The 13517-nt window shown below is 43.4% G+C and overlaps 1 long non-coding RNA gene across 1 annotated transcript; it reads right to left on the bottom strand.

Moving 5' to 3' along the window:
* Positions 1-8742: 8742 nt before the first annotated feature.
* Positions 8743-12985, bottom strand: LOC133665683 (uncharacterized). Its single transcript, XR_009828858.1, has 2 exons — positions 9413-12985; positions 8743-8963 (listed from the first exon to the last, which is right to left on the bottom strand). It is a non-coding gene; the product is annotated as an uncharacterized LOC133665683 (long non-coding RNA).
* Between the last annotated feature and the right edge of the window lie 532 nt (positions 12986-13517).

Below are 13517 nucleotides of genomic sequence, written 5' to 3'. Positions count from 1 at the left end.
TCTGGCAACGGATGGATCGACGAAATTAGACGCAGTTCTCTATCGGCGCGGTGCAGAGACATTGACGAGCCGTAAGCGGATTAAACTGGTTTTCGCGTACGCCGCGTGTTTCCCGCCCAAGTTGAGAGAAGCCGCGAAGAATCGAGAGCCAAGTCACGCCTTTCCAACCAAATTAATCGTTCGTTGTGCCTAACCATCGCGGCTTCGAAATTGAATTAAACCTTTCCCTTCCCCTCCCTGTTCGGTGATGGATCGTTATGCGTCTCGAGCTCGCCTCACCTCGTCCCGAGACATATTCGGCGGATTGATCTAATTAGACAATCCTCTCCAGTCAGTGGAAGGGTGGAAGGAATTGATCGAATCACCCTAACCCATCGAGAATCGACGATATTCGATCGAGACGAGATCACGTTCTCGAGCCGAGACGTGTTCTAATCAACCAAAGCGGTTTACGTCGATCGGTTTTCATAGGTCGGTTTCTTGGCATGTGGCGCGAGCATTGATCAGAACACGTGTATTCTGTGGATCATCGGCTGATACGCATACGATCCTCTGTACTTCTACAGCGTCGACGTGTCTGCCCCGTTATTTTCCCGTTCGCGTTCCTCCTGTGGCCAAGGACAGAGCAGATATAAAACGCTTTGCTCGTTGATAAGATAGAATATATCACTCGCGAAATGATCGTGCCGTTTAAATATTTTCCGAAAATATTTTCCCCGCGTCGAAAGGCCATCCGTTTCCATCGAAACATCTCGGATCCCGTGATCCAGTATTCGAGGAATACTGCGATCGTTCGAACTCGGTTCGCACCTCCCCTCGTATATATATACACATATATATTCGCAGTCTGCTTCGACGAATTTCGCTCAAACTCCCCCTCCTCAAATTTTCCGTACGACGAAGCTCTTGAATCCACGTGTGTAGCCGTGGATAATATTTTCGTTGGAGCAAGGCGACGATCGAGAAGTTAAACGAGAATCTACGAGAGAGGAAAGGCGTGGGGTGACCGAATAAATTCGACCCGTTTCAATTTCCGATAGCAATGGCGGCGTCGTTCCTCACCTTTCCTCCACCCATCCCTTTCGCCCGTATCTTTCCCCGTAGCGTCAGAGGCCACGTTTACTCTCGTTTCTATCAATTATTCGTACGGAACAACGATTTTGCCGCCATAATTTTCCTTCTAACGTTCCAGCTTCCCGTCCCGTTGAAAAACCATTTTCACTTTCGATAAAGTTACCGTTAATTAACGATGATTAACTCCGTTTGACGATTCGATTAAAAAAATCGATTTCAAAAAAATTATCGATCTGGAAAGAAAATTATAGAGCGTAACAAACAATACGTAACAGAGTGATGGAAATAAATTATAGTTCTATTTGGAAAAGAAAATTGTCGATGTTGATTTTATCAAAAGTGTCCGTGCATTTTTTCTCGACCCGATATTTTTAATCAAAGAAGAGAAAAGGAAAGGAAAAGAAAAAAAGTAATGATATTCGAGTCGAAAACTTGGCGTAATTGAACGGGTTCGCGGGAAAACATGTTGATTTAAATCAGAGTAAATAAAAAGTTGTGGCCACGCCGAAGCAATTTATAATCGATGCGTCAGAGAAGCGTGTTGGAAGTGTCGCGCGAGATAAATCAGTCCCCAGCTCCATCGAGTCTGCCGAATTATCTGATAACAATGAGTAACAGGGATGCGCGAGAGCGTGTCTTTTAAATTCTCTTCTACCCGATAACACGCGCGCGTCACGCCAATTGATCGCGATCGCGATATTTTCGCCTGATAACGGAATTTCGTGCGCTTGCGCTGCGATCTTGTGCTGCGCGCGCGAGAGAGAGAGAGAGGAAAAGGATGGCAGGCTCGTAACTAAGCCGCAACGAAGGTAAATAACACGGGAAATTAAATCGTTTTCGCTAGTCGGCTGATTTTCAAGTTGTTAAACGGCGGTTAATCGTTGGAGCACGTGTGACAGAAAGATCGATAAACCAGACTCGATCCATCGACCGAGCAATTTCTCCGCAAGTGTCACGTATCCGGCGAATTTTTCCACGAAAATTATTCGAATCGATTTCTTCGCGTGGACAAATGGCTGGTTTTTGCATGGATTACGACCGTGTTTCGCGTGGTTTCCATTTAAAAGCTATTACACAGCTCCAGGCCAGGTTTATATATCGGTCGACGACATCTGTCTCTTTTGAGAAAACACGTTTTCAGTGTTTTTTCGCCTATCTGGATTCCGGGTGGTTAATTTCACGGCCGACCGTGCGCTCAGGTTTAAGGTTACAAATCACTTTCGAAAGGCGAAGATCACGTAAATCTTGAGTTTGACGAAACCTTTTGCCGATAATTCATTCGGGTTGAAAACGCTCGCTCCATGGAAATGTCATACCTGTATCCATCTTCCTTAGATCTTAGCTTACAAAAGATGCAAGGATAACGTGGACAAAAGATATTGGAGAGGCTGAGCTTTTCTTTTTTCCAGGGATTTTTTCCATGACAATTGGAAACAACCTGCAACCCAGTCGAATGAATATTTTAATTTATTTATTTTATAATAAATAAATAATCACCAGAAAAGACGTAAATGCGATTATACCACACAATGATTATAACGATTCGAGATCATTGTTCTGCTCTATCCATGATGAATCAGAAAAAAAAAAAAAAGAGAAGAACAACGCCTCGAACATTTCACGACACTGGAAACGAGATCTACGATATCCCACGATGACGTGACGAAGTTGGAGAGTCCCCTTTTCGAGATTAACCCTCTCGACTTAGTCTTGTGACTTATCGTCACCGGATGAAGAGAGATAGCTCGATGAAGATGCTCGAAGAACGTTGATAACGGAATGGTCTCTCGTGTCACCAAGCCTTTCCTGTAATCCCTCTCTACAAATGCATCCGATGCATTGTGTGTGCACTGCTTGCTGGATACCTGCAACACGAAGATATTTCCTACAGACATTCGCGTTCTGTCACGTTTTGCTATTTCTCGATTGTTCAAAAATTCGAACAGAAGAATATCGTCGTCCGCGTTACTTTCAAGCATTCGAAAAGGAAAGAAAACTGTTCAAGAATCACATAGTACAATTTACATATCGTGTCGAGTAGAAAAAGCTTTAATTAGCTTTAATTTGTCATTGACATTGCGCAGGATATTTTCCTTAATGTTTACAAATCGTGAATGTATTCGCTCCGCGTATACTTGGTGTACACTTCGTAACATAAATATATTCTTCATCGATTTTGATAGATCGAATCGAAGGGATTCCTCGTGAAAAAGATACGAAACGCGTGGAAATGGATGGAGAAGAGACGCGTAAATGATAAAACGGAGAGTGATGTTATATACATACGGTAAAAAAAGAAAGAAACGATGGAATTTTCCACTCACCTCCGCTAAGAAACTTCTACGCGGATTTTTTTTCACCCCGTATACCGGCGTTGATCGTTCAATTGGACCAAGTATGTGCGTAACGTTTATTCACGTGTCGAATAACGTATTAATACCGTGAAAGATTTTTATTGATCGATCGGGCGCGTCAAACGGTCGAGGCAAGCTCGAGGAAGGAATGAATTCTTTGCGAAGCTAGCTCCGTGGAAGAAAACGGCGGATTTAATTGTTTGGAATCGGGTCGAGAACGCTGTTCCCCCCGAGAAATTCGAGCAGGGGCCCGGTTTGCACTCGGTGCACGCGCGCCACGGCCACGCACGCCCACGTTTTCTTGCGTCGTAGCGAGGTAAGGACGGTATATTCCGCGAACGTAGCCCGAGCGCATCTGCAAATGACAGCAGTTGTTTGCAAGTTTAACCGAAACCCTGTTGTACGTAGCTGCTTTTCCGATTCGCTCGCGTGTGCATTCACGCCAATTTCCTACGGTAAAACGGTCGGAATAATTTCGCGCCCATTACTTCTGCCAGTCTCCGGGAGGATCCGGCACCAATTTCGAGATCTCCAGACCCGATCGAGAAATTCCGCTTCTTTCTTTCCCTCTTGGAACAACATTTGTTCCATCTATCTCGAGAGAGAAAGAGAGAGAGAAATTACGTTTTGGCCGGATAAATAGGAAAGTAGGAGGTGGAAATCGCGATAAAGAATAATCGTGGCCTCGAATTTTCCGAGATTCCAACCGGAGGATCCAAAGAATCGCTCTCGAACGCCTTTAAACGGCATCCTTTTGCATCGATTATACGCAAATTGATGGCAAATTGACGTCGTTACGATACGAGGAGTTCAAACAACATCGATCATCGATCCATCATTCTGTCGGCCGTTGTTAAGAACGCGGATAATTTGTCTATTTCGCGGATCAGTTTCGAAACTAAAGAGCCATTACGGGGCTCGACGAGGTTGAGAGATTAAGGGATCCAATTTAATCGAGACGATCGTTTCCTTTATTAGCGAGGATTATGTTTTGATGCGGTCGCAAAATATCGCGATACGCGATTATACGCGTATATAGGGACAAGTGTTCCTTCTTCCTCTTATACTCCCTCGTATAAGAGATCGTGGAAAGCTCGTACAAAACGTAACAATGGGATTCGTGGAAATTTAGTGACGGCATAGAACGATAATTGCAACGATCGATTAACGAACGTGAAAGTAACTCGCGTTCGTAAAAGCAATTCGATTAGAGAGCGGCCTTTCGCTGCTGGAACAATCAAGTATCCAATAATTTCACCAACGATCAATTTGTGAAATTATTAATAAGCCCTCGTATCGCGTGATTAATTTCCGCCCTTCCAATTTGCGTTCCAATTCACGTTTAATCATTATTCCGATATTTATACCACGCGACACCGGTTGTCACCGGTTTCGAGCCGCGTTTAAAACAATTACTTTATCCTTTCGTTCAATCAGCCCGCGGAGAAGGATTAAAGATTCGACGGGATTTGAGATTTGAGACGCGAACGGAAGGAAAAATTGGACGCGAGAGGCGAGCGGAGAGCGCAAACCGGTTTTGTACCGACGACGAAAATTTCTGGCGCGCATGCTCGATCGAGATATGAATCGCGCACCATCTCCGATTATTCGATTATTCGATCGTATTCGCTCTCTCGATCCCAATTTCTCCCGTTATAAAGCACAACCTTATGGCCTCGTCTCCGGCTCTGGGGATGAAAACTCGTTGCCGTGCAAATGGAATCGATAAATCGTCTCGTCCGTATTTAAATCCCGGCCGCCGCCATTCGTGAAATTCCTCTCGTTCCTTCCTCCTGAAAGATTAATTCAAGATCAACTGCCTCTAATTCCCCATTCTTCTTGCAAAGTAGAGAATCAGGCCGAGCTAATAACGTGTCCTCCTGTATCGAGCGAAATCGATGAGACTTAATCCCTGTCCTTCTGCTCCTTTTTTTTCTCCCCTCCCCTCTCCTTTTTCAAACTCCCTTCGCCCGGTATCCCGAGTCCCGTCACGTAACCAATTCGATCCGAGTGCCCCTTAATATTCGCGTTAATTCGAGCCGAATCCTCGATCAATCCTGTCGATAACGTCGATACGAATTTAACGTTTGCTTGAATCGTGCGTATATCTTCCTCTTGATCGTTCGTAATCGGGGGACGACGAAAGAAAAAGAAGAAGGGAGCACAGAAAAGAATTGAGAACGAATAGAATATTGTCGCGCAATTGAACGTAGAGAGAACGTATGTATTGGAATTAGCGAGGTTGGGTAAGATTTTGAATAAATAAGTGGAAGATATAGGATACAATTTTTTAAACCTTTCGATCGACTTTTTCTCGATAGACGGTTATTCTTATACGTGGAATGCAGATAAGGAAAAATGTACATATTCAAATTCAATTTTTTCGATAATTTTCAAGTGAGAAAAAATCATTTGGTATTATTAAGTACATATCACAAGTACATATCGCGGAGGAAAAGTGGCGTAATTGGCGAATATTCAAATTCAATTTTCTCGAAAACTGATTTTAAAGTGAAAAAGAGATCACTCTCTATATTATACGTTTGGTTATTGTCATTTACTTACCGCTAATTCATTCGTATCTAATCTGAGAATAAAAGAACTTTAGTCGCACTTGAAAATTGTTCAAATTCGGGAACCATGTAATTTGTATTTTTTTTACACGAAATCTAGAGAATGAATTTGCCTCTATTATATCATAGAGATATCCCCCTATACAATGTCTCGCGAAAAATTGGCTCTAGTTTTATCAATCGCGATACGAGTCACGCGTGTAATAACATCACGTGCTCGTACGTGTGACAAATGCCCGGATACCGGCGTCATTACAAATAAATAAAAGGCTATACTTTGCATGCATGGAGAGAGAGAGAGTAACGAGAGCAAGGAACGAGGAAACGTGGAAACTCGTTCGATAAAATTATTGTTCTCTGCACTTAACTCGGGAACGAAGGAACGATACTATCTCCTACCAGCAGATGCTTCCTCTCGCGATATAGACATAATTTCCGTTCTCGTTTCTCCGTCTGAGCGTGACAACTCTGTGTCGTCCCTCTTTAAAAAGTTAACTGCGTTTGCACCGCATCGCGGAACGTTTATTTAATCGAGGAAATTGCGCGAGGAGAGTTTTAATTCGGGGGGAGGAAGAGGAACTCGAACTGGGTAAGACAAAGATATTTTTGGATAAGGTTAAAATTACTCTAAAAAAAAAAAAGAAGAGAAAGAAAAAGCTGATCATCGCCATCGTTCGTATTAAGTTTCGTTCACGATTGTCTGGATGAAACGAGACCTCGAGTTGAAACAACGTTCTAAAAACAAAGACACGGTCGACGAAATGGAACAATTTAACGATTGTTCCCTCGCCTACGAGAAACAATTTCTGATCGAATTATTATTATCATTATCATCATCATCATCATCATCATCATCAATAAACGTTCCACCCGACACTATATACAAAGAGGAAAATCAAAGCAAAATCTGGAACAATTAACTCCTCTTCGATTATTAATTAGTTGGCGATATATCTCGCGTAACGATTCGACGCGAATGCGAGCGCGCAAGAGCGAGCATCTCTCCTCTATTTCGAAGCGGTGAAAAAAAGATGAGAAGTCGGAAACACGAATCGAAACACAGACTATTCCCCTGTGGTTGGAACGAACCACGGCCGGATACAGCCAAATATTTCCTCCCTTGCCTCGGATCATTTCCACGGTTTCGCTGACACTGGCGAAAATTTCGTCGACGTTGGAGCGCGAATCGAATTCGTGGAGGACACGCGGAGGCCGGGAAGAAAATTCGTGACGGGCGATGTGTTTCCTGCATTTCGCATCGCGCGCTCCATCTCTCGACAACGTCAACGTTTCATCCAGAGAGAGATGTATGGACGGACAGAGAGATGTATGTAGGTCCATCAACGAGCGTGTAATTCGAAAGGGATGAAAGGGATTTAGGATTCTCGTCAATGAAACGCGTCGTTTGCGATTGTCAAAGATCTTTCTTTCTTTTTTTTTTTATATATATATATGTACAAAGCTTCTCTCTCTCTCTCTTTCGTTCTCTCTTTCTCGCTCTCGCTCTCGCTCTCGTTACATTGCACGCGTTTCGACGATTTGACATGCTCGAATTTCACGGCGATTCTACGGTTACGAGCCCGCGATAAAAGGATATCTACGGCTCGATCAATTACGGTGCAGATATAACGATAAGGATGTAATCGCCGCCTATCTCGAAACGGAATTATACTTATGCGTACCAGTTTTCACCGTAATCGATAAATACTCGAGCTAACGTAATAGTTACGACATTGCTTTGTTTCTATCGATTTTTACACGCATTTTTACTTTTTTCTTCTTTTTCTTTTTTTTTTTTTTATTTACTTCTCTTTATTTTCTACTATGGCTACACTCCATAGCCGCGTTTATCGAGAGACTGTTGTTTATTCGAGAGTAGAATCAGTATATCAATTACGCTCGACGCGATATCGTTTTGTTATTTAACGTTCTAATCTCTTTTTTCTTCCTTTCTCTCTTTCTTTTTTTTTCTAGATTAGATATCGAGAAGATTTTTGTAAAGATTTGAATAATAAAAAGTTTGTTTCGAAATTCGTTTAATAAGGAACTCTATACTCGTACATCTTGAATGACGTGTAAAATGGTAAAATCTTATAATATAAACATTGTGTGTGCGTGCGTGTGTGTGTGTGTGTGTGTGTGCGCGTGTGTAATATTTATCTATGCATAATTAATCGACGCATTCACGTGTCACGAGAAATCGAATATTCTCTCTACTTATCATCCGGTGGTTATCGTGGAAAATTTTAGGTACAGTTGACCTAATTTCTCCACTTTATGCAACACGATCCAACATTATCTCGATGGATGGAATAAGCAGTTATCTATGTCGCATGCCCGTTGTTTTCGATCAAAAAGACAATGTACACAATTACGTACGTAAAATTAACGCCAACTATTATCGCGTAAGCGGCGATCAATTAACGGCCTGCAAAATAATATTATTACGCGTGCAATATCGATTGATCGTAACACGTAACACGGGAGTAATAAAATTTCACGCGTCGAACGAATATCGAGGGAAATATCATTGTAAAAACGATCAAAAGTATCATTATATACGGTATAAAAATTCGGATATCGATCGCGATTTATACATAGATCAATAACTAAATTAATCGTGAGCACTCCTGCCGTTGATTGCGACAGGATCTTGTGTCGAGAGCTCTTATCGCGCCTCCAGCAACGAAAAATTAAAGCTATCAGAGAAATCTGTATGCGTCGATAAGAGGGAATGGTGGATAATAGACGCGTAGAAAACGCGTATCAAATAAAGATAAAGATTTAAAATCGGTGTAAACAAGTGTGATAAACATCGAATTAATAAAATCGAAGATCAGAACGTTTCCATATGGATGGTGTCCATGTTCGAATAAACGTTCGAGACGTTGTTGCTACCACTTTGCGCGTACGTCTGCCCGTCGCTTTCGCTTTCCGTCTCCTCTGAAAAATTCACTAGTACCTGTAAAATTAAAAAGAAAGGAAAACGCTCGATTAATTTGATCGCGTGATAAAATTCCTCGAGAAAAGATCAGAATCAAAATCGAATCTACGAAATACTAGTGGTAAAGTGTTACGCGTGGATGCACAGAGGGAGTGTAATTCCTTCTAAATTTTGAGAGAATCGATTCCAAAGGCCAAGGCAAACGGAAAAGTTTATGATACACGAAAATATCAATCGAGATCTTATTCGCGAGAAGTTATAAGCAATTTAAATTCGCGATTAAATTTCATGGCTCCGTTTAACTTCGATCAATCGTTAATATTAATTTTTGCGCTCGTTTGAGAGAAAAGAGAAAATTAATAAAATCGATAGCACGCCGCAAAAGTTATTCCACGAATACGGTACGCGACAATTCTATTTTTCCACCTCGTCGCCGCGCGCGATATTTATCGGAATAGAATTTTTACCGAAAATTGGATCGACGATCCATCCGTCGGCGATCGTTACGAGCCCGTCCAACGCTCTCAAACTTTCCTCGTCGTGGAGTATCGTCTAACACCGATCTTCGACCCAACGCAGGGAAGACGAGCGAGGGGGAATAAAAGCGAAAGGAGGAGGAAGAAGGACGTGGAACCGTAAAAATCATCGAAACTCTCACGGAACGAGGCGAGTTTCGCGGTTTACATACAAGCTCACCCTGGGCGAGCAAAAAACCACGTCTCGACTTCAACTCGTTTGCGGCCGGGTTATCTCGCGTTACAGGTTGCGCTTGGCCGGAAAAATTCCATCGGAGGAGGAGGGGAGGACACCCGACACCATCGATTCCTCGTTTCTCGCACCATCTTTATCGCGCCGATTGCAGCGCGTTCTCTCTCCTCCCCGCCTTTTCGCATTGATTAAAAATTAATTGTGCGAATCAATTATCCCACAGGAATGGGAACAAATCGTTTCGAACGATCGAAACTGTTCGCGATTACGTCGCGTGGAATACGTAATACTTGATCAATACGGACGAATATCAAAATCGCGAGAAAGCGGGTTAATTTAAGTCTCGAAGACGATGCGTTAAAGGGAAGCAGACGCAACTTCGACAATTTCAGCTAAATAAAAATTATGCTGTTTCCCCTTCTTTCGAAAACACGCTTTCGACGACCAAATCGCTCGATCACCCACGAGTACGCGATTCTTCCTCACCTTTATAGGCTACACCTATGAATGAATTTACTCCGCTCCATTCCAAGGAAAAGGGATTCCCACGAAAGAGATTCCTTTTCAATTTCGTCCCTCCCTTCGACAAGGAGAGAAATTCGTTCGGAATCTCTCTCGAGGAACGAACGTCACCCACGAACGTTGAAAAATGGGTGAAAGAAGAAGCCCGGGTGCACTTTTGGGGAGCATAAAAATCTATCTAGTGTCTATCTTGACCGATCTCGCAGCCGTGGAGATCAGCCTCCGTGATTCAGAAGATCTCCCTCTGTCGCGTTGCAATTATTCCACGCAACAAAGAAAAGAAAAGAAGAGGGGAAAACAGAGAGGCTTCTCGAAATTTCGCACCCTTCTCTCGCGTCGATCGGATTTCGCTTTCCGTTTCAACTTTTGTCTCCCTCAATTTTGCGGGAACAAAGAGAGGGGGCGCGTAATAACCGGTGGGTAAACGGTTGATCCGAGCGAGATCAGAGACGAAGCAATAACAAGCAAGAATAAATAACGAAGCGCAACGGTATAGAATAATACACGATCCCCCCGATTATTCACCTATTTTCATAATTTCTGAACTGTCCGCTATCGTTGCAAGCTTAATTAATATTCCCGCGTTATCATAGGATAAATTGTATTTAGCTTTTATCCGATCGCTCCGCACTCTTTGATCGCGAAATCACGCTTTATTTTAATCACCCCCCCCTCACCCTGTTTCCAAACTCTGTCAAAGTAAATGTTTAATTCGATTCGAGAATCGATATCGCACGCACTCGCTTCTTTCTTTCTTTTTTCTCTCCATCGAACGCGAGGAGATTTATCGACGGGAAAAAAAAGAAATACCGGTTCGATTAATCGAGGATCCAAAGGACAAAAGAAAGCAGAGAAGCAATCTTCTAATGAATGCTGAAATTAAACAAAACACGTACAGGTGTGCAACACGAATATGTTAAGAAATTCTCTGTCTGGTAGGACATTGACAAGTAGAAGAGAAATGACGAACCTAAGTTAAATGCCAATTTCGTGAATTCTTCTTAAGAAAGAACAAGTATTCTTCAGATATATAAATTCCTTCATAAATCTATATATATATATACATTTTTCTCCGTCACACGCATGATGATTGCGATATTAACAAAGACGGAGGTTGCTCGAAATTAAAGTTATCAAGGGAAGCGCGTCTTAGACTGCTCCGGAGTTAATCTCCAGGGACGAGGTTTGTGTACGGGTAAACGTAACCGGATCAACAAATCCTGTCACAGCCCGGACGATCCCTGGAATCTTATCTCCGTTAAGAGCGACGGGACGCGGACAAACGATGCGAACGTGATTCCATTGAACGGTTTCTCGGCAATCTCGCGCTTATTCCATCGCCAACCTCGCGATCGCTCGCCTATGAATTATTTAAGCGTCGCGCGCCATTCCCCGACCGGTGAAAAATAAACTCTCTCTCGCCTCGTGGTGAAATTAAAAAACTAGAAATCAAAAGTTCGCCTCGTCGCCTCGACCTCGAAATTTCAGGGAGAATATAGGAGGACGGATCTAACGGGGTTCGATGGAACTCGAGGTGGACGGAACAAAGGACTCGGTGCTCCTCCGACGAGGAAGGATATAAATTTCTAAACTGTGTTTAATCACGGTCAACGCGAAACTTTTTTAATTAGCGTTCAAATTGCGCGCCTTTATTAACGAGCTCGCGCGAATCCGCGAAAATCTCGCTCTGTTTCTAACCCCTCCTCCTTCTATGCCATCCGAAAGAGGGGGAGACTCTTCTTTTTTCCCCTCCTCCTCCTTCCACTAACTTCTAATTACGTTTCACGGTAACCGCGGCGTTTAGGTAATCTCTCGGAAAATGAAGGAGGGAATCGAAGGTGAGAAGGATTTAATCGGCGTCGAAGGACACGTGGATTGATTCCTCGGATCATTGAAGCGCGAAAGGAGGATTATATTGCGCTTAAATGAGAAATTCCTGCGTGGTCGAGGAGGAAAAAGAGAGGAAAAAAAAAAGAAACGAGTGGAGTGGAAAATTGTTCGAGGTTCAAAATTGGGTCGAAATTCATCTTGGAATCAATCCATCCTCGGAGGAGGCGTAATTAATTACGAAGAGTTTTGAAACGCGGTGTACGACGGAGCGCGATAGGGCGAATCGGAGAGCATTTAGTGGAGCTTACGTAAGACTGAGGCTGAGACGATGGAAGATTGGAAACCACGAAGGTAGGTAGGTCTGAGAGAGATTGTACGCAAATGCGAGTAGGTAAGGCAAATCCATTAATATTCCTCGAGGTAGGTGAGACGTAAACGAGGATCGTCCTTGATCGAACGGCCTGGCAGCAACGTGCATCGACTGTACATCATCCGCTCGGGACGAGACTGTTGTACGTGGAGAGACAGTCACCCGGAACTTTATCGATTCGCGTTCGATTCGATACGCGAGCAACTGTTTCGTAAACCTCGATAATTCTATTCCATCGTACGGGATGATACGTTCGGGGAAGGGGGACGCGCGCTTGTAAAAGTTGTAAAAGTTGGTACGCAGAAATATCATCGGTTGTTCGTTTAAATTTAAAGTTGGAAAACTTGGCTTCGTCTAACTCGAACTTCTAAATTAATCTGCGGATATTTGTACGAAATTCTTTACGACCGAAGAAACGGATAAGCTCCAACTTTTGTTTCTTCGAGGATCGATGCTCGAGAAGGATCGCGAAAATCCTGTGCATCGAGCTATTTCGATGTCCCCTTTCATACTTGGTTTCAAGTTTAAGAGGCGGAAGGAGTAAAACGTAATTTCTCGAAGGGCGAAACTATGTTCCCCGATAGAGACGCGCTCGCAACTTTTACACGATACGTGCCTGATCCAGTGAACTTTGAGTGAGCGTGTAGTCCGTGGCTTTCAGCTCCTCGGCCAACAGCTTCAGCTTATTAAAGCTGGCGCTCACAGGCATGTCCTGGCTCCGAGGTATGAGGAGACGAGCCGCGCTGCCCTGCCTCGAGGAGACCACAGCCTGTGGCAAGTAGTTCCGTACGGCTTTCCTCAGATCCGTGGCCGGGATTGGCTGCCTGAATCGTAGGAACGCCACGTAACCTTCGCCGAATCTATCAACAAAATTGCATAATAAACCAACGCTCGTCGTAAAAGTGTCCTTCGGCTAAAATAGAATCGCAGAAACGGAACGGTGGAGGCTGATAGTTGATCGCGCTCGAATAAAATGAAAATAAACCCGGAAACGAAAGCGACGAACGTTTATTCCGTCTCGAAAACCGTTCCGTTTATTCGCTTTCCCGTCCATTTATTACGCGCGTATCGACGCGTGTCGATGAATTATACCGTGGGAAAGGGCGGATTAATTATTATCCCGCGACAAGTGGCCCCTATTT

The sequence above is a fragment of the Apis cerana genome, linkage group LG2 (assembly GCF_029169275.1).
Source record: "Apis cerana isolate GH-2021 linkage group LG2, AcerK_1.0, whole genome shotgun sequence".
Lineage (NCBI taxonomy): Eukaryota > Metazoa > Arthropoda > Insecta > Hymenoptera > Apidae > Apis > Apis cerana.
This window is presented reverse-complemented; position numbering and strand designations above follow the sequence as displayed.